The 21,126-nt window shown below is 47.1% G+C and overlaps 1 long non-coding RNA gene across 1 annotated transcript in view; it reads right to left on the bottom strand.

Annotated features, from left to right (window-relative positions):
- Positions 1 to 14,190: 14,190 nt before the first annotated feature.
- LOC122817350 overlaps positions 14,191 to 21,126 on the bottom strand; it is a 13,506-nt gene continuing 6,570 nt past the window's right edge. Inside the window, exon 3 of the long non-coding RNA XR_006367215.1 lies at positions 14,191 to 14,204. This is a non-coding gene — a long non-coding RNA (uncharacterized LOC122817350). The remainder of the gene's footprint in view (positions 14,205 to 21,126) is intronic.

Raw genomic sequence — 21,126 nt, 5'->3', positions numbered from 1 at the left:
CAAACAGCAGTGCAGGAAGTTTCTCTAAAGAGACAATGCAAGACAGGAGTAAGCTATTAGAAGTGAAAACTGAAAAAGCTGAACTCAGAGCAGAAATGTTAGGGGCTGCCATAGCTGTCATAATGAGACATAGGCGACTTGCTGAGGGTGGTGACAATGCAGATGGTGCCAGACAACCCACAGTGAGGAGACGGAGAAGAGTGTACAGGCCCAGGGTCACCTACCATGGGTTACATGAGCTGGAGATAGTAGAGCACTATAGAGTGGACAGAGAGCTCCTGCAGCAAATAGTCGAGCTGTGCAGGCCACGCCTCACACACAGAACCAACAGAGGGGAACCCATCCAAGTGGAAACCAAGGTATGTGTTGGCCTAAGAATACTAGCAACAGGTACCTTCCAGAGACCAACTGGTGATATGATGGAGATATCACAGGCATCAGCCTCCAGGGTACTGCACCAGTTCCTGGATGCCATGTCAGCACATGTCGGTGATCATGTATATTTCCCCAATGCCCGTGAGGTACTGGCCAGCAATATGCATCTCTTCCAGCAAATAGCGGAATACCCTAAGGTAGTGGGTGCAACAGACTGCACGCACATACGCATCAAAGCAACAGCCGGTAAGCGGGGTAGGGCCTACATTAACCGCAAGGGCTTCCCCTCCATCAACTGCCAGGTCGTGTGTGATGCCCAGGGCATAATAATGAATGTGTGTGTTGGCTGCCCTGGGAGCTACCATGATTCCCACATCTGGCATTTGACGCAGCTGTCCCAGACATTTGCCAATGGGGACATCCCACACGGACACCTAGTGGGGGATGCAGGTTATGCACTGGAGCCGTGGCTGATGACACCCATCAGAAACGCACACACACCTGAACAGGAACGCCATAATGAGGCACATGCACAAACACGTAATGTAATAGAGCGTGTGTTTGGGCTGCTCAAGTCACGGTTCCTGGACACATCTGGTGGAGCCTTGCAGTACTCACCAACTACATGTACCCAAATTGTCATGGTATGTGCTATGCTACATAATATGATCTTGCAAAAACAGCTGCAGCAGGACCAGCATAGGGCTGGGCCAAACAGCCCCCACCATTGCCAAGGCCATCACAGGCAGAGCGTGACTTGGAGGAGGAACAACCTGAGCCTGCCCCAGTAGGCAGAAGGAGGCGTGCCCAGTATGCCCTGGCCTTGGCAAAGAGGCAACGCATAGCACATACACTGGCTCAGTAGGAACCCTGGGAATGATACCCCTCTGACTCACTCAAATAATAACAGGGATGCCTAAAATGACATGACCTGCTCACAAACATGTACAGGGAGTGTAATATGTGCATCCGACAGAGGCAGCCCTGCAGCACCACCTGAGGCATGAATGCCATGTGTTAAGTAATGTAACACCATGTACTATATGCACACCTGAGGACCCTGACTAACATCCACCCTCACCAAGCATGAAGCCACAAAATGATGATGGGATGATCAATTGCAATAACTGGCTGAAGTAATGCAGTTAGTCAAAGGGGAGCCAATGTGTTTCAGCCTGGGAAGACATGCTGAGCATGACATGATGCACCACCTGCTAGGGGTGGTGTGCACCTATCAGTCCAGGCCCCATGGATACTGGCAAAGGCTGTCAGTACCCACAGCATGCCCTGAATAGGTAAGTCTCAAAACACAAACCCACCTTCACAGGTACCACAAGGGATAGGAACCTAGATGTAATGCTACCCAATGCTAAAAGTCTAAACAGCAAGATGCGTGCAGTGTAAATGCACACAGTATGGAGAATGTTGATATCAGTCCTGTAATAGAAAACTGGGTCAAGGCTCACATCAGCACCCTAGCACTACCAGGTTACACCTCATACTGTGCTGTACAGCTGCAAAACATGGAACAAGCTACAAAAGGAGGGTGACTAGCAATAAATGTCAAGGATAACCACACCCCCATGTTGGTACCACAACAAGAAGCAGCATGGATTAGTCATGGTCAAATACCAATGGCTAAAACCGCCTCCCAGTATATAGCCTGCTGCAGACTACTGAAATAATACCAGGAACTGCACCTGGCCTATGTTGGAATACATGAATATATCAAGCCCCCCAAACCACATTATATTGCTTGACTGAAAATACCCAGACATACACTGGGAACATTATACTAGCACCAACACAGTAGGAGAAAAGTTCCCAGAATCCATAAACCAAAATGCCCAGGAACAACGTACCACTCCCACAAGAGGGGTAAGCATACTGGATGTGATAATCAGCAACATGTGTACTGGATGGCAAAATGAGAAGTGTATCCCTCACTGGTAAGACCAGACCATAGAGTAATCACACCAGATATACACATCCTGACTCCAGTCCCTGGCCAGAAAACCACAGTGAAAAACATGTGTAAAGCATAGGTTGCACCCCTCCAAACTGATGTGGAATACACAAAAGGCCCTGTGCAGGTGCAGAATATGGGACACACCACAGAACATGTTATACAGGCATTCCATGAACACAGCCAGGAATGCTTGGATTATGCAATCACAAATAACAACAAGACACAATGCCATACACACAGGCATCTGGCATGCTGGACTCCAGCCATTACCAAACCATGCAAGAGAATGAGGAAGCTACTACATGATAGAGCAAACATAAAAAGGGAAGTAATCACGGATCAGTAGTATGGCAATAAAATATGTCCACACATACAATCCACTAAGGCCAGCCACAACAAGTAGTATCTGTGAATCCAGAGGCAATGTGACACCTGCCCCAAGTACACAGACAACCCACAACTCCCCCCAATAAATACAAATATATGTGAGAGATGCAACCATTTATCCAAACCGGAGGCTGAGCTCCCCCAACTCAGTACTGTCAAAACTAGTCAGGAGGAGAAGGTAACCACATACACCACAAACCCAGTCCCACATAGACCTATCACAACTGTAAACCAAACACATAAACACAGAAAAACATTCCCGGAGGCCCTAATTATAAACACACCACACCAACAGAGGCCTCCAAAGCAGATCCCAAACAACCACAACCTACAAACATAGCACATGCAACACATAGTACACAAAGCTGGTGTGCCAAACAGTTACAGGCCAGAAGGAGAAACAACATGCCTGATACAGTTGTAATAGGTGTCAGTATAGGCAGACACACTGCTGCCCCACTCACCAGACTGAACAAGGGAAAGGGTACAGTAAGCTGCCTGTAGGCTGCCACAATATGCCACATAACACAAGTACGCAGGTCACCCCAAAGCAAACAGAAATATGATGCACTCATTGTCCATGCTGGTGTGAATGACCTGAGATGTACCTCCCTGGACTACATGAAAAGAGACATGGATGAGCTCTCTGAGTATGTACTCCAGGCCGGTATGACACTGGCCATTTGCAGCATCCAACCCTCACCAAGAATGATGCCACAGTACAAACACAGAATGATCAGCTTTAACAGGTGGCACAGTTACAGCTGTCAGTCCAAGAGGGTCTAATGTCTGTCTGCTTGAGATGTCATGCATGACAAGCCATGCTGCTGTTCCAGGGATGGCTTGCACCTGTTACCCCTGGGCATCTGGATACTGGATAAGGCCTTTGCCACCTCCATAGAGCCATACATAGGCAAGGCCAAAAAGACTAACCCACCACCCTAGAAAACATAAGTGGTAAGAAACATAAGGGTAATGCTGACCAATGCCAGATGTGTAAAATGCAATATGCATGCACCTGAGGCACTTCCCAGTATGGAGAACATTGATGTCTGTGCAGTGACAGAAGCCTGCTGCAAGCCTACTGATAGCACACCAGCACTACCAGGTTATACCACATATCATGCGTTATGGCCCCAACACCTGGACCAAAACATCAAAGGAGGGGGAGTATCCATATGCAGCACAGACACCCATATGGCCAGGTAACTGACAATGCACAAAGCAGCAGAGACCACCCATGTGCACCTAAGTGTAGTCAAAACTGCTGTACAGTCTGTAGCATGCGACAGACCACACTCTCACACACAGGAACCCCACCCAGACATCCTGAAGACACTGGACAGTATGAATGTCCCACCAAATACCAGACAAGGTACTCACAAATTACCACATAGGTGGTAAACCATTATGTATGCAAGGAGTAATCAGGGACCTAGGGACACAAGTCGACAGTAACCTGTCATGTGACACTCACAATGCCAATGTGGCTAGGAAGACTGTCTATATTGGACACCGTATCATGAAAAGATTCACATCTACATCAACAGAGGTCACTGTGCCCTGTACTGTTCCTTATCAGACCCATAATCTAGTACAATGACTCATATGGGATGTACCGTACCTGACACCTGCAGCGGTTAGGAAGACCTCAAAGGTACCCCACCAAGAGGATAAAGGGTGTCAAATATATGTCATATGCTGCCTGGCTGTAGACACCCCAGCTGAATGCAGTCACAGACTGCCTACACAGAGGCATTCTATGTCTGTTGTACAAGGCCATGTCCAACACAGGAGTAATGGACATGCTCCACCACAGGAAATCAAAGCCATTGGAGCTGTGAGAGTGACAGATGTCAGCCTCAACACATAATGAAATAGGATGTGCTGGAGGGACAGATACATAACCCAGAGGCTCCCCACACCCAGAAACAGGATCTCAATCCATGTTAGGCAGAGCCCCTCACTGACACCCCTCAACAGGAATATTGCCAAGTGGATGGATGATCGTACATGTACACTGGGGGTCTTCACTGTGTCATGTCCAGACAGAGGCACAGTAAAGAAAATTATAAATGGCCATAATAGTCACGTAGCAAGGGGCGGCGAAAGACACACACACTCTGGCTAGGCTTACTAATGCCCTAGGGTGGATAGCCTAGTATGAACCTATGAACCTATGAAGATACAAATTGTACAAGACACTAAGGATAATCACAAGGCTTACTTAACTGATGGTAGGAACCATGTTGGGAACTCACAGATATGCTCCGAATCACACAGATATTACAAACAACATACCAAACACACACACATATTGCCAACATACAACCTGACAGGTTCAGTGCAAACCCCCCCCCCCCACAGAATGCAAAATATATATCCCAGCAGACTGCTGGTCCCCTGACATTGCAGATGCTGAGGTAACAGCCATCATCTACAAAGCAAAACACACAGCAGCAAAGGTATGTGATGGTGTCCTGGGCTGAGGCCAACATGGACTCCAAGAATAATGGAATGCCAAAACACACTACTGCCCAATGTCAGCCTTACCACAGGATATGTACCCAAAGAGCAGTGTACAACAACAGTGGTCCTTCACAACAAAGGTGTTGCCTGAATGAATACTGCAAACTACCACCCCAGGATCCTGACAAGCTTGGTCTGCACAGCTATGGAAAGGATCAGTATGTACCGCAGACATAAAGCTATCGTGGACCTACTGACACTGGACCCTACCCAGTGTGGCTGTCGTAAGTGCAGATCCTGCCCCTAAACATGTTTGACCCATTTGAAACAGTCATTAAGGTCATTGATGAGGGCAATGTGGTCCACACAGTGTAGCTGGACCGTGCATATGCTTCCAGACAATACCCTATGAGTTCAGTATGGATATGTTCACCAGCTTAAATATAAACCCCTATGTCAGTAGAGGGTTGCAAACCAGACCAAGGACAGAACTGACATGGTCAGACATGCTGCATCCATGTCAGACTACAAAGCAGATATGAGTGGCATCCCACAAGGCTTGGTCCTGGGACCTCCCCCGTTCTGTATATATGTCCCATAGGTACAGGCCAACATGGAAGGACTGTGACTGAACATGTATGCAGAGAAGTACAAACTGCCCACCATATCCGACCCCCAGCTGACACAAGCAACCCACAAAAGGGCCACATAGAAACAGACAACTGGAGCCATAGCCATGTCAGCAAGCTAATTGCAGAACTGTGTATAGACAACCACCATGGATATACAGTAAGTGCCCACCAATTACCACACAGGTGTTAACCCATTACGTACCTAACATTTAATGAGAGACCTGGGGACACAAGGTGATAGATATCCTGCATTGGACAAACATGTGGCTGTAGTGTTCGCAGAAACATACCATATACCCACCCAATCATGAAGGTTGTCAGATGTAGATAAGGGGAGGTCACTGTGGCTCTGCAGTCATCCTTCATCAGCATCACAGTTGACTACAATAGCCCCTGTGGGTTATACCTCAGCAGACACCTCCATCAACTGTAAAGTCCACAACAGTACCCCACCAGGAGTAGCAAAGAGCATGAACAGATGCCATGTGTTGCCTGAGTAAACAAACTGCAGCTCCACACACTGCCATACTGCCCACCCAGAGGCAAGCTGTGCCTGATGTATGAAGCCATGTCCAAGCTGGAATCAATGAACATGCTGCACCTTGTACAATCTGAATGGCAGTGAGCTATGCACATGAGAGACCTGAACCCCAGCACTGACATACATAGGAAAGCTGTACAGAATGATCCATAACACAGAAGCCACCCCCACTCTTCAGTAAACTCCCAGTACAGGTTAGCCAGAGAGTCACTTATCGACACCCCTCAAGAGGAATCCTGATGAGTGGATGGGAGATGGTAGGTTAACCCTGGGTATCACTGTTATGTCAGAGGTAGACGGAGGCACAGTATACTAACCATGACATATGTCATGGCAAACTCCAGTTACAATGTGTGAGAAAGACAAACACACTCTGTGACTAGCATCAGAAATGGCCTAGGGAACATCGCTAGTGTTTGCCAATGTCCACCTATGTTGTGGAATACACTACCAATGTTGGACAAGCCTGGTGTAGGTAGTCCATATCTGAACATAATGCAACATGGTCATATGTGCACAACTGGCCCCTACACAGTCTGTTGTGCTCACTATGAAGATGTCAAGCAGTGATAGGACTAAAGCCCAGGATACTGTCCACCACAGTGAAAGTACTGAACCAGTACACTATACGGTACTACAGTGTTAGGTCATTATGAAAGGATGTTGACAACTGTATGCAAAGTATCCCATGCAATCCCTGCAGGCACAGTATAATCCCTGTTGTGGCAGACATGAAGCAGTTGGCCAGTTAGTACACAACATGACACCCAACACACAACCATAAACGTGAGATATTGTTGAAGTTCACACACACCCAAATATGTGGTGGACTGCAGAGTTCAACATATGGAAAGCTCACACTGGACATGCTCGCACACTTTGATAAATGAGGCATATGTCAGACAACATGCCATGGAAAGGCTGAACTGGGCATGCTCACACACTTAGGCCATATCTCTGTTTAGCAGTTGGCCACACATATCTGGTATTTGTACGTGTCATTCCAGGAACCAACCACAACAGAGTAATCTGCCCAGTCCACACAGTAAATGACTACAGAGACATAAGTGATATAGTGCATTGCGCTCATATTCAAACATCTTCCACAGATACACAAGTTGTTCATAGGAACAGGGAATGCTATGGCAATAAAGACCTGCAAACAGTCTAACAGCACAACAAATATTGTGCATCTGACAATTCAACATATGGGTGTAGAGGTCAATACTAGGCTTGTTGCCCTAGGGAATGACAGCTTAGCCAGAGTGTGCTTGGCATCTGCATCCCCAGTACAGTAGGCTACTGTGCCACTGTAAAGTAGGTCACATAAGGCAACGTGTGAGGCTAGTGAGCTGTGCCTCTGTCAAGCAGGGGCACAGTGGAGATCCCAGGGTTTGAAAGTGCTAAGCCACATCCATGTTGTTGGTGTGTGCTGGAAGAGGGTTGCTGAGGACCTCTAACAGTAAGTGGGCATCAATAACAGACTGAGGGGAGCCCTATCTGCATTGTCTGGACAATTCCACTGTCAACACTGTGTTGTGATGATTATGTGGGAATGAAGTGTCGTACCGGTATTGTTCACAGATGTCCTCCCACTGTGGGCTACAGCTCTGCAATGTATTAGCTCACTCTGTCTGTTGGAAGGCTCATATATGGCTGGTGTACACCTGACAGGTGTCTTGTTGTGGAGCAGTCATGGGTATATGTGGGATAGCATGATCAATGCAAACCTTACACATGCTCATAGAATGCAATTGTCAAGGATTATGCAGAATGGCCAGTATAGTCCCCCAGCATGGGTCCTTTGAAGTCGTCCACCCCAGTCTTCACAAGTGTAGAGTCTGCTTGTGCTAAATACAGTTTGTTTGCAGTGACAACCTTGCCTGGGGGTGGGGATGGGATATGGATGTCCAGGGAAAGGTGGGTATGGTCATATATCAACAATGGTGGTCCACCTCTGGTGTGGAACAGTGAGTACCCATGTTGCAGATGGACAGGTGCAATATGTATTCCCCCATGTGGCTGTGGTGAGTGGTTCTGCCATAGCACATGGACCCACAAATTGTAGTGGCTGTAGGGTAAAGTGGTAGAGGCCTGAGTAGTTCCCACACACAATATGCCTGTACCTGATGTTAACAACTGGAATGATGTATGTGAGCACCTACATATCCCGGCACTGTTCCCAGGGAAGCAAAGTGTGTGTCCTGGATGTGGGAGTGGTGTTCTGGACTGGTTGTGTTGTGTGTTACAGGTCCTGTGGTCACGAAGTATGGTATAGAACATAACCTGCCAGTGCGATGTGCATATCTGACCCTGACGTAGGTGGCTGCAAATGCATATATATGCTATCCCCCACCTGACAGGTAGTACTAGATGTACATACCTCTGTAGAAATAAAGATGTCAGCACCCTATAAATACTGCAGGTGCAGAATAGATGCCCAGTAATTTGGTTAGCGCACTCTGCTAATGCGTCTCCCTTAAGTGTCATAATATAGTTAGGTAGGAGTTTGAACCTTGCAAATGCTCAGTGTGTGTGTGTGTGTGTGTGTGTGTGGGTGAGTGGGGTTGATGTGTGTGCAAGTCTGTGTGAGGGAAGTGTCCCTTTTGGCAACTGTGAAAACACTCTACAGGATGCACATTCCCCTAGCTAAGCACTGATGATGTCAGCACCCTATAAGGACAGCAGGAGAAGGGAACCCTCCCAGTAATGCGAATAGCACGCTCTGCTAATGCGTCTGTCACGAGTGTCATAACATAGTTAAGTAGGGGTTTGAATCCTGCAACTGCCCAGTGTGTGGAGGCGGGTTAGTGTGTGTGCAAGTCTGTGTGAGGGATTTGTCCCTTTTGGCAACTGTGAAAGCACTCTACAGGATGCACATTCCCCTATCTAAGCACTGATGATGTCAGCACCCTATAAGTACAGCAGGAGAAGAGAAACCTCCCAGTAATGTGAATAGTGCACTCTGCTAATGCATCTGTCACGAGTGTCATAACATATTTAGGTAGGGGTTTGAATCCTGCAACTGCCTAGTGTGTGTGGAGGGGGATTAGTGTGTGTGTGAGGGAGATGTCCCTTTTGGCAACTGTGAAAGCACTCTACAGGATGCACATTCCCCTATCTAAGCACTGATGATGTCAGCACCCTATAAGTACAGCAGGAGAAGGGAAACCTCCCAGTAATTCGAATAGCACACTCTGCTAATGCGTCTCTCTCAAGTGTCATAACATAGTTAGGTAGGAATTTGAAACCTGGAAATGGCAAGTGTGTGTGTGTTTGGATGTGGGGAGTTTGTGTGTGTGCAATTCTGTATGAAAGACAAGTGCTTTTTTGCAATCAGGAGATCACACTACATGATGCACATTACCCTTTCCAAACACTGATGATGTCAGCACCCTATACATACAGCTGGAGAAGGGACACCTCCCAGTAATCTGAATAGCGCACTCTGCTAATGCGTCTCTCTCAAGTGTCATAACATAGTTAGGTAGGAGTTTGAAACCAGCAAGTGTGTGTGTTAGGATGGGGGGAGTTTGTGTGTGTGCAATTCTGTATGAAAAACATGTGCTTTTTGGCAATCAGGAGATCACACTACATGATGCACATTACCCTTTCCAAACACTGATGATGTCAGCACCCTATAAGTACAGCCGGAGAAGAGAAACCTCCTAGTAATCCGAATAGTGCGCTTCGCTAATGCGTCGTGACATAGTTAGGTAGGGGTATGAATCCTGCAAATGGCAAGTGTGTGTGTGGGGGGGTAGTAGGGTGTGTGTAATTGCAAGTGTGAGAAAACAGATCCTTTTGGCAAATACTACAATACACCAGATGCTGCATATTCCCCCAGTAAACACAGGGTATGTCACCACACTATCAGTACAGCCAAACAGGGCTACTTGGCCAGTAATGCCAATAGTGCACTCCACTACTGGGTCTATTACCATTGTCAGAGCACAGATAGGTATGTTTTGGAAACCCACAACTGCCACGTGTGGTTGTGTCACACAATATGTCCTTGTGTGGGTCTTTGTGCATAACAATGCATGCCATTGCCTAAACCAGCAATGGCAATGCACACATGATGTATGTGTGTGACACATACACATAAATACCTGTGACCTGCAGTAGTTACCATGTCTGACACGTGCCTTGAGTGGATAAATGGTATTCACAATGCATAACAATATGACTGTGTCTTACTGTGCAGGGGTCGCACACGGTATGTGTCTATACAGTGTGGGTTGTATATGGTATAATACCTACAGCAGGGGATACACATCTGGTCTGGGCCATATAGTCTACATGTAGTCGATGAACAGGTGCTGCATGTTCCCACCTGTTGTGGGAGTGGTAACATGTTATTCCACTGCAATTCAGTGACCACATGCTGGGAACCTTTCAGCTAGTGTGTTGTAGCTACAGTAATGCTCACGCACAATGTTTGGCTGGATGCAGTCCAGCCATATAAATACATTTCTTTAGACTGTCATATTGCCAGTGTTGTTAGGGAGGCTAGGTGGGTTTCCTGTGTATGGGAGGGTTGTGTGTGCCAGGCTATGAACCAGAAGGCAGTCCAACACACTGTTAGCTGCTCATAAATAGGCCCTGATGCTTTGTGCTGTGCCAACAACCTGGAGGTGTGTGTATCTGTGATGCCTTCGGATACCACCCCCCTGTCCATGTGTGTTACATGTGTAGGGGACGACAGGCATGGTATGAGGTATAACCTGGCAGTGATGGGTTGCACCTGTGAGCCGTGAATCAGAACTCTGGTACTGCACAGATATTGCAGTTCACCATGCTGAGGACAGTGTCCAGTGCATGCATCTTGCGGTGTACACTGCTGGTGTTGTGTAGCATCACTGTTAGTGTCCTATCCTGTGTGATACCCGCGGAGGTGGCTATGTAATCCGTGTCCTGCAGCAAAAGGCACTATGTGTGTATCAAGGGATTTCGCCAATATACAATGGCCCATGGGTGTCACGTGAAAGCTGCCCCTCACAAATCATTATTGCTTCCGTAGCATGTAAGCACACGTTGACAGCCAGTGGATACCCTATGAATGACATTGGAGATTGAGCAGAATGTAGACATAGGACACCCTTCCTACATATAGTGGTAGCATACCTGGTGAGGGTATGATGGCAACCAAGATCAGGCTCATACTGGCCCGTGCCACATGCTGAGTGATCCCTTCTATGTTCCCTATCATGTAGTCCAGGGAGGTATGTCTCAGGTCATCCATAGTGGCATGGTCAATGACTGAGTCATATGTGTCCATGCCTCTGACTGACCTGTATGCATGTGTTTTGTGGTGGACCATAGTGCCCCACAGGCATATCACTGTGACCTTCACCATGTACAGCCTGTTGAGCGGGACCCCACTGCAGCGGCCAAAAGAGGTACCTGACACATCTGTAGCAGGTGTGTTGTGTAGCCCTACAGGCTGTGAGTGTGTGGCACACGGGATGTGTGTGCCATGTGTGGCATGTGCTCTGTTCCGTAACGTATGCCTGTGTGCCAGCTGCGGAGGTGTGTGATGCTCAGGCAGGATGCTATTCTGAGTCTCCAAGTATGCCGCAGTGTGTTCAGATTGCTGTCAGTGTGGGTCTATGTCAGACTGGTATTGTAGTCACTGTAGTATGTCATGCCACCTGACAGGGTATGGCAGTACTGGGTTCAGAGTGCTCAGTCCCCAGATTGGCTATGTGGTGGCATCCCACACATGTGTTGTACGTTCCTGGCCAGGGGTGAGGGTTGACTGCATACATGTGGCAGCTGTGACATTGCCACATGACTCACATAAACCACAACTGGACCATAGAGGTGATTCACAGGTTACCTTTGCACATGCTACCATAGTAGTGTGATTGCCATGGTGATTACCAACACATAGGGCCAATGGGGAACAACATACTGAAGGTGTGTATGTGTGGGTGTACTGCTACTGATTTCATAGCACTGGCATATATGACTGCACACGTGGGTAAATGCCAGGTAAGTCATGTGCAATGTGTCACAGGCAATGTACATGCGAGCAGGACAGGCAGTGACGTTCTGTCGTGTGTGAACTTGACATACGTGTAGTACGCTATGCAGATGTCAGTAGGAGTCCACAGAAGCGCTGTAACTCTGCATTGCGGGTGGAAGCAGTGTTCCAGGGAACCCCAAGCAAACGTGCGTGCGAACAAAGCTACAGTAAGCAGGGCTGGAAGTAGTCCATTGTACAACAAAGAAGGGGTAACACTAACAGTAGGTAGCAGTGCAAATATGTAGGCACTATCAACATGTACCAAGGAATGCACAGCTCAGATGTCCATGGTAGAACTGATATTATGTCATAGTTAATTGTGATTTGGATTACATTGGTACTGCACACATATCAACATGCGCAAACATCCACATTGCATAGTCGTTGTGGGCAACTTGCCACCATTACTGTACATGTCCATCATTGCATATCACTACTTGCATTAGCTTCCCCCCTGTGCTACCCATGTATGTGGCTATCTGTTGACATCCTTACCACCGGTATGCAATAATGTGCAGCTGTTACACTATGGTACTTACTATGGGTGTAGATAACAATTCAGGACAGTCATACGGTTACTGCATCAGGCATGCTGGGATATACACACAGTCATAATAGCACACTGTACTGTTACCAACATGATACTACTAATACACTTCTATGTAGTCACCCTGTGCATCAGCAACGTGTTTACCTGTTCCTGCACTGATGTTGGAGTTTGCAGGAGGTGGCACAGTTTCATCATATGCACAGGGTGTGAATTAGGTATGACTGAGTCTGCCACTGATACCACCAATTGACATGTGTGTGTATGTGTGTTGGTGAGGGACAGCAGTACAGGGTGGGGCACTGTTGGTGCAGTGTGTGCGTGTATGTGGTAGCCCTAGGTGTTAACATTTCGCATGTGTGTATGCACGCACACAGTTCCACCTCATGGCTGCCATATACAGGAGTTTGTGGACAGCAACAGACTGCACCTGGCAGGTCATACAGATCAGTGTCTGTGGGCACGGACACAGTACCTGTGCCTGGCAGGGGTGCTATAGACCGTATCTGGTACTAAGCCAGACTGGGTACTGTCATCAGAAGCGGGAGTGTGTTGACTGGACACAGGTCCCTGTTGGGACTGTCCAGAGCCACGTGCACGTGGTCTCCTGGGGCATTCCGATGACAGCACAGACCCAGCATTGCTGGGGCTGCTGCTGGCACTATGGGGGTGTCCGCAGGCCTGTTGTTGTCCGCGCCGACTGCCAGCTGCTGCTGTTGCTGGCATATGGCCACGTCGACGCTGCAACCGCCCACCATTGCCCTGGCTCATGGACATGTGGTTGTGGAACTGCTGTAATATGTCCCCACAATGTCTGTCTATGACATCAGTGAAATTACGGATAGCATCCGCGATGTCACTCATACTGTCAGTCATGGCTGTGCGACATGCTCTCAGCTCCCACAGACCCTGTCTGGTGTACCTTTCCATACGCGACTGTGCCTGCATGACAGCCCGAAACATAGCTGAGGTTGACAGACCTCTTTGGGCACATCTGCCAGAGGCAGTACGCCCACGGATGCTCCCACGAGAACCCATGGGTAACTGTCTGTGTGGTACCATCACAGGACCCTGCCCATGGCTGCTGTGTGGGGAAGCATGTGCCACAGATACCACATTACCCTGGTCAATGCCCACTGTATCCTGTCCATCACCTAGGGACAATGGTGACATAGGATGTACTGGCAGGATGACTGTGCGCAATGATGGGGTTGACAGCTGTGTACTGTCAATTGGCTGACCAATGACGGACCCTGACACACCTTCCTGTGCCATTACACAGATATCATCATTATCTGTACCTGTGGCACCAGATTCAGGTTCCCTGCTGCAGGACACCAGAGCAGCACCAGAACCTGTGGGAGGAAGACAGGAAACACAGTTTACAATGTCTACACAATGTTACCAGTGATGCACTTATGCACACATACACATGCACGTGGACACATGCTCACATGCACACTGGGTCACCGGCACACATGCACACATGCACACGTGCACACGTGGACACAGGCACACATGCACACACACACGTGGACACAGGCACACATGCACACATGCACCGCATTTGCGTGGCCATGTGTACACATGCACACATGCACATGTGGACACAGGCACACATGCACACATGCACACATGCACACGTGGACACAGGCACACATGCACACATGCACATGTGGACACAGGCACACATGCACACATGCACATGTGGACACAGGCACACATGCACACATGCACACATGCACACCCGACAGTATACACACAGAGCACTACTGAGTTACACTAGTATTACTAGCACTATCAGGACTATTATAGGTATTGTTAAAACACACTCACCAGCATGGATGGGCTGCCTTGCTGTAACACCGGAGGGACCTGCAGAAATGAGGAGATTAATGTCAGTGGGCACAACTGTGCCATTGATACTACATATGATACAGTGCAGTAGTACACCAGTTGCCTTTCACATGTCAGCTGCTGATACTGGCAATATCACACCTGCACAATTACATACTATGTTGACACACCTTACACATGCATAAACTAACAGTGTACAGAACAGTCAAGTGTACATATGGCATATTACCTGCATGCTCCATGTCGTGCTGCTGTGTGGATCCAGCCTCCATCATGATGCAGGTGTGTTGCTGTTGATGTTCCGGGGCTGGAGCCACAACACTTAGGAGTAGCCCCTCCAGTCTGGTGAGGGGGGGATGTTTGGCCACCCCACCTCCTGTGGCAACCTGTTGCCTGTAGATATCCGACGCACGCTGACGGACATTTCTGATTAAATCACTGCAGTGATGTCGTACCTGCTCATATGTCCTATTATGCGTGCCAATGTCATTTACCCTACAGACAAGGACTTGCCACAGTGCAGCCCTCTCCTGCTGATTCTGGCTGGTGCGGGAAAACAGTATGTCATAATCCCGCACCAGGCTCTGGTGTATCTCCTCATCTTCTGCTGCAGAGTAGGCAGGATTACGCTGACGCGCCATGTCCCTGGAAGAGAACACAAACAGGATATCAGCAGACTATGTCAGCAATATATGGCACACATACTATACATGATACTCAACTGTAGTGATATACTACTACTCCCATATGTAGCATGTGTGTGTCTCTTTGTGGATACACAAGTACATGACCAGATATCAGTGCTCAGCCAACACCTGTGCAACAATACCTGCCACAGTCCATAAAACATAGTAGCATGCCCCGTCGGTCAGCACACTGCAACGGGTCCAATGTACAATCTCACTCTGGAGGTTTATACCAAGGTACTGTATGTGGAACGCCATCCACTAGTGTGATCTGGACGCAAGTTACTCGGCCTGGATATACATATCCCACCACCACCACCACCAGCACAGTAGACTACTTTGATATGTATGTGATTAGACAGTTATTCACTTGTTAGGACTGAGATGGTATCCATGCAGCCCACTGGGCCAGTGGAAGCCACAACCCACACTGCTGACCCCTTTGCGAATGCTTCCCACGGACATCCCAAAGAATGCATGGAACATGCACACGCATTTCTAACCCAGACCCTATGCACAAAGGTTAGGCATCCTGTCCAGTGGACCCCAGCCAAAGGCAGATTGTATAATGATAGAAGGAGGCTACTGCAGGACAGAGCAGATTCACATTAAGGGAAGGCATCTGTGGTCAGCACTGGTAATAAGCTACAGTCTCTCATAACAACATCCACGGCCTACTCTGGGAGGGAAATGGCCACGAACACTATAGATAACCACAAGGCCTTCTTCAGTTATGTTACACATATGGATCAAATGCCTCAGATATGCTCTTAGTTACTACACACCTACTTAACATTCACCAAACACACAGATATTGGCAACATTCTTGCAGACAGGTTCGGTGCACGTATCCCCCCTCCTTCTCCCCCACACTTAGAAATACTTATCACAGCTGAATGTAACCTCCCTATCATCTCACATGTCCAGGTGAGGGCCGCCCTCAGCAAAGCAGAACACACAGCATCAATGTGACCTGAAGATATCCCTGGATGTGTGCTACGTGAACTCCAAGAGGACATACAACCGCATATAAGACTGATATTTAACCTTGGCTGTACTACGGGATATGTACCTGAACACTGGCATACAGCAACAGTGGTCCCACTCCACTAAGGAGGCACCTCTACTGACCCTGGGAACTACCGCACCATAAGCTTAACCAGCCTGGTCTGCAAAGCTATGGAATGATTCAGTATGGGACGCATATACAGCAATATTGGGTACCTGCAGACACTTGTTCCCAGCCAGTTTGCCTTTGTGATGGGCTGATCCTGCCTTTTGAACCTGGTTGACCTTTCAAAACAGTCACTATAGCCATTGATGAGGGCAACGCAATCCATACAGCCTACCTGGACTTGCCTAAGGCCTTCAACACAGTACTCAACTCAGGCATCATAGACAAGCTCATTAGCTTACATGTTACTACATATGTCACATGATGGGTTGCACACTGGTTGACATACAGAATCCATAATATCGATATTGTAGGAGCCATGTCAGACTCAATGCCAGTCACATGTGGTATCCCACAGGCCTCTGTCCTAGGACCCCTCTTGTTTGGTATTTATTTCTCAGATGTAAAAGCAAACATGTGCAGGTTGTGGATGACAAAGTTCCCAGATGACTGCTAACTAAGTGCCATAGTCCTTACACCAGCTGACACACACATCCTACAGACAGGCCTCACTGCAACGAAAAACTGGTGCCAGGATCATGGCCTAACACTGAATGACATGTAATGTATAGTCATCCCCTTTGGGTGGAACTACGTGCAGACAACATATCACATGGACATACCTATAGATACAGACCTATGACACATATGGAAGGTTCACAGTATGCAGACTATTAACTTGTTACTTTACATTACCTGTGTTTGTCGCAGCTGGTTGCGTTACCGCTACTACAGCTTCCTGCTGCTGCTGGCATGGCTTGGTACTGACACTGCTGACAGCTTCAACTTAGTTTGTGTACCGCGTGTTGTTGTTTGTGTTCTTATTTTTTTTTTGTTTTTCTTTCTCTCTCTCTCTCTCTCTCTCTCTCTCTCTCTCTCTCTCTCTCTGTCTGCCTCCAGACAGTGCAATGAATGTATTGCATGTGTGGAGTGTGAGTACAGGATGCTTTTGTAGGTATCTGCATAAGTCCATGTGATGGCCTCTGCACCAGTTGTAAGCCAGCATTTGCTAATTGCATGCAGCCAGTTGTGTACTGATTGTAGTTCTCACTGTGATTTCAGGACAGTGCTATAAAAGGGTATGTGAGATAGGTGTTGCCCTTTCAGATTGTAAGGCGGGTCCATGCTGGTATGCTGTGGACACTGTTCTGTGAGTGTAAAGGTTAGTATCTCTCTCATGATTCAGGCTGTGCTGTAGATTCACATTTCTCCATTCCTCTCTCCTGTTTCCTGTAGTAAGTGTGTATGCACACTGACACCTACAACTATATATATATATATATATATATATATATATATATATATATATATATATATATATATATATATATATGTAAATATACATACATTTATATATGTACATTAACTGACATTATTACCTACTAGCTACCAACTAGCATGGCTGTTTCTGTTCACACACTACTATTATGGAAATCCACTAGTTTTGACAGTAAGTATAAATGACATGCTTTGTGTACTACACATCCTATATTCCCTTTACATTCATTCCTACTATTACATGATATATTTATTTTAGCACAATGTTCTTGTATAACAGTCATGGCTTAGTGGTAGGTCATGTAGACTACTGTTTCCTGGGTTCGGGACTGACAGTGGGATTTTATTTTGCTTTTGAACTGACTACAGGACCTGTCAATCAGAGTGACTAAGGCAATTTTAAGCAGTTGAAACCGGGTTAGCGCTGGTTTGCGCGGAGCTCCCGCATGCGCACTGACATTCAGCTCTGCGCACACCTGCTTACAACCGCTTAACAGTGCTTACTCTGGCGCACACCTGCGCTAATTTCTTTGAAAGAAATGAAAATGGGGAGACAGGACAGTGGTGAAAAAGGGGTCACAAAAAGGGTAAGACAGTAGGGAAACAAGATTGGGTTTTGCAGGAGGGATGTAGGTAAGGCCCATAGCTGCCCATTTCTTCATCAGCAACAGCTGTGCATATGTATGTAATTTGGTGTGACATTTGAAACCTTCCACCCCTGAGAGAGGTGTCAGGACAACAATAATACTTGTTGTACAGCCAATTGTAATTGATAGTTTCCATGTCCAGCAGACATGTGTGCGGAATGGGCAGCTATATATGGGGCATAATTTTTTTGTGGGAACAGAGTGCCCTTTTTTTTTTTTTCAGGTGAGAGTGGTATGTCAGGTGAAGGAAGTCGGTATAGCTGGGGAGGTAGGTTGGGTAGGTCAACAGACAAGACAAACAAGACGCATACAGGGGCAATGTATGACATGTGGGGGGGTTACACAATTGACGGGGATGGATGTTTGAATATCCAGAGCCCATGAGCCCACAGAGGGAAACAGTGGAACTGATATCCCTACCCATGGGCAGTTGCCACTGTTCCTTCACTGCCCAGGACGTGGCTGTGCTGGGGGCTGTGTAGGCCGGGCAACATGCATGCCCATAAGATGTGCCACCTGTGCCTCAAGCTGGCATAGGGGCCTAAGAACAGAGTCCCGGATCTCCCTACGCACCACAGTCCGGACACTACGGAGGGCGAGTGGTGGTTCTCCTCTGGCCACACTTGCAGAGGGGGGACGGGCCCCATCCTCTGCAGCGCTTCCACCCGCAGGTGGCACAGGGCCACCGGAGGAGGGTCCAGACTGGGCACTAGTGCAAGGTGCACTCGCCAGCTGAGGTGGGAGAGGTGGGTCCGCTGGAACCCGCCTTCCCTGTCGTCCTATGTTTTGCATTATGTCATGACAGTTTGGGTTAGTAACATACAATACCATTCGCAATTAGTTGTAACAGCATGCATTAGTATTCCCATTAACCAAACACCCAGACATTCACACCATTGAACAGCGAGCATAACACATGCATAATTTGAACAGCAATAAACAGTCCAACAACATGCAGGGTTGATTGATGGCAACAGGCCATCAGGTTTGGATGTATGAACAGGGCAGATGCATCAACGTACATGCAAATATTTATGACCCAACAGGACAAATGTCCAGGGGTGTTAATTGTGATTGCACATACCAATTTCACGTGGAATGGATTATATGTGGTTATAGGGTGGGGTGAAGAAAATAATATTAACACCTTTGAATACCAATACATATGCTGTACATTTCTAATAGCTGCACATATATACACACTACTGTTCTAACTACAGTTTCCTATATGATAACTACTTCAATTTGGTGATAGGACTGTTACTGCTACATCAATATACATTTTATTGTTCTTCATACACGTTCATATCTGGCTTTGTTCAGCTACATCATCCTGCTACATTTGCTTTATATAGCTATAGACAACTGTGGATGTTTGGTATTTCAGACAATCATACTATCTGCATATTGCAGACTGAGAGCAACATATCCAGATTTTGGGATACACATTCCAGCTGCAGCAACACTTTGAACACATTTTGCAGTTTGGTTCTACTTGTCACATTCATTTCATTCTGTACTGACTGCAGTATACTTTATTCAGGGGTTATTACTACTTTATTGGTGGATTCATAACTCTTTCTCACACTCTCTCACTTGTTTTCATTTTACTATTCAGGATGGTACTTACTTCTAGGCTTTATTGACATGTTTTACCTGTAGTTATTACAATCCTTTCCAGCAGTCTCACTTCTGTCATGTTTCAGTATTTCAACAGGGATATATTTCACACATGTGATTTGCTCATCTTCTGCAGCTGTACTTTTCAGGCTGCTGCAGGTTGTGTACTATTATATTACAGGTGGGGCATCTTTATTTCAGACATTTTCATTTTTCTGTTTGGATTACAGACTGCAACACACTTTTGTAATCAAGCAATACTTGCAAACACTCTTACACTGTTACTTGCACATTTTATTACTTAGTGACTACACTGCACTCTTTTGCTAACTGTCATACTTTTAGATTTCTTTACAGTTACTGTGAGTGGATTACTGACCTGCCTGGTGGCGCAACCGCACCAGCCTATCGCCATAGGCTCTGCGGTTCGCAGAACGGATACCTGCAGCTGTAATATAAATGAAGTAATATTGGAATACACATCTCCATAATATCAGCTAGTTTAATTTCTTACATACATAATTAAATGTAACTTACTCAGTAGTGGGGCGTTGGGCATTTGCTGGGCCTCCTGGATCCAAAGGTTCAATTGGTCCTGCTTACGTCTCTTCAGGTCCGCATGGTGGTGACAGATCTGCTCACCAGTCCTTGGAATCCCTGTGGCACTGGTGAGATCATGAGCCAACCGGTCCCACGCCTCAGCCCTATATGCTCCCCACAGGACCTGGCCCTGCATGAGTTGGGCCTCATGATTGTGGACTAGGAGCCAGACCATGTATCTGGACTCCTCAACGCCCCACCTCTGTGCTCGAAAGCAACTACCCTCACCTACTCCTGACATTCTGGCTGCAAGTTAGTTCTACAATCGTTTATGCTGTGTATTCCCACCTGTGGGGCTTATATATGCCGTTTT

This window comes from Protopterus annectens, chromosome 12.part0, assembly GCF_019279795.1.
Source record: "Protopterus annectens isolate FY-2018-M chromosome 12.part0, PAN1.0, whole genome shotgun sequence".
NCBI classification, from domain to species: Eukaryota; Metazoa; Chordata; order Ceratodontiformes; family Protopteridae; genus Protopterus; species Protopterus annectens.
The sequence above is the reverse complement of the archived record's forward strand: the minus strand, read 5'-3'. Positions and strand labels throughout refer to the sequence as shown.